Below are 1,899 nucleotides of genomic sequence, written 5' to 3'. Positions count from 1 at the left end.
GATGCAAAGCTTGAAATTAAGGGACCCATAAATCCCTCTTGGAAAAGAGGTGTGGGGGAGATAACCCAGAATCCATGAGAGAACCCCAGGCAGACAGGATGGGTCTAAAAGGGAGCTGCTCAACAATTGCTTAACAAAACCTTAGGGCTCAGTAGTGAAGAACAGTAGAGATCCCCAAGTTTAAAAATACTTGTTTAGGACAGGTCTCAATAACATTGAATGAGACATACCAGAACAGCCAAGGTGAATTCTTCTTGATAATTTTATTACTTAATTTTCCTCTTCATAATCTGGTTTCCAGCCTCATAATTAAGACCACAATCTTTTGATTTGCTAAAATAATTTTGTGCTGATCCTGACCCACAGACCACTTTGTGATAGAGAAGGATCTAAGTGAAGGTAATAAATCTGCAGCACATTCACCCAGAGTCAATAAATTGAAATCAAATAGTGTATACATGTCACATGTATGTATAGCTCTAAAGGATTTAAAGACCACAGGCATTGTTTAAGGTATTGTAGCATCCTGCCAAACCAAACTAAGATTCAGTGTGAGGACTGGCAGCATCTCTAGTTTTCTGGGGAAGAATTTCCACTAGAAGCACAGAACAGCACCTGTTCTGTAAGGAATAGGCAACGATAAGACCCCTAAATCTTCACGGTAATTTGGGAAAAGGAAAAGATAAATTATTAATTTATAATTAAAGGATACTTGTTTGTGTCTACTTACAGTATTTTAATATACCCATTACCATAATACTTATGCATCACTACTTATATAGACATTAAATGAAAAAGGAAAAAAGAACTAATGCACTTGGTTTAGAATTTTCTTTCTACTACTTGTCTTTTTCCCCCCTACACTTCTATTGAATATTGCTACTTGTACCTAAACAAGAACTCTGATTAGAGTAAATCCTAATCCTGCAAAAGCCTTACAGCTTCTTACTCGCTACAGAAAATGCAAACAGAGAAGAGACACCTGGAAATCAACCTGTATGCACATGGTCAGAATGCTAGCTGCACTTACAACATCGCTGCCTGGGAACATATGTTTTGTTAAAAAGACCATGTAACACTATGAGCAAATAGTCTTTCCATGTTCTCACCCACTGAGAGATACATAAAGCATGACATCTTCAGTCAGACTAGTGAGTACTACTACCACCAAATGTGTTTAACAGGGGAAGAAAAGCTAAAGAAAATCTGGAAAACTCAAGCACAGTATTGTGGAGGGCTATAGAGTTTTTAGAGCAAAATATATTGTGACAGATGTAGAGTCAAGCCTTCATCCAATATTAAGAGCTGTCAGGGAGATCGGGAAAAATAAAAAAGAGAGGGGAGGAAAAATGGAGATTTCTTTTATTTAATTTAAAAATAACTAGAAATCAACCAGAAATTCATAGAAACATAGAATCATAGAATAGTTTGGATTGGAAGGGACCCGTAAAGGTCAGCTAGCCCACCCCCCCTGCCGTGAGCAGGGACATCTTCAACTAGATCAGGTTGCTCAGAGCCCTGTCCAACCTGACCTGGAATGTTTCCAGGGATGGGGCATCCACCACCTCTCTGGGCAACCTGTTCCAATGTTTCACCACCGTCAAAGTAAAAAATTTCCCCCTTATATCTAGGCTAAATCTACCCCCCTTTAGTTTAGAGCCATTCCCCCTTGTCCTGTCGCAACAGGCCCTGCTAAAAAGTTTGCCCCCATCTTTTTTATAAGCCCCCTTTAAGTACTGATAGGCTGCAAGAAGGTCTCCCCGAAGCCTTCTCTTCTCCACGCTGAACAACCCCAACTCTCTCAGCCTTTCCTCATAGGATAGGGGTTCCATCCCCCTGATGATTTTTGTGGCCCTCTTCTGGACCTGCTCCAACAGGTCCGTGTCTTTCTTATGCTGA

This window comes from Pygoscelis adeliae, unplaced genomic scaffold (genome assembly GCF_000699105.1).
Source record: "Pygoscelis adeliae isolate BGI_AS28 unplaced genomic scaffold, ASM69910v1 Scaffold170, whole genome shotgun sequence".
NCBI classification, from domain to species: Eukaryota; Metazoa; Chordata; class Aves; order Sphenisciformes; family Spheniscidae; genus Pygoscelis; species Pygoscelis adeliae.
This window is presented reverse-complemented; position numbering follows the sequence as displayed.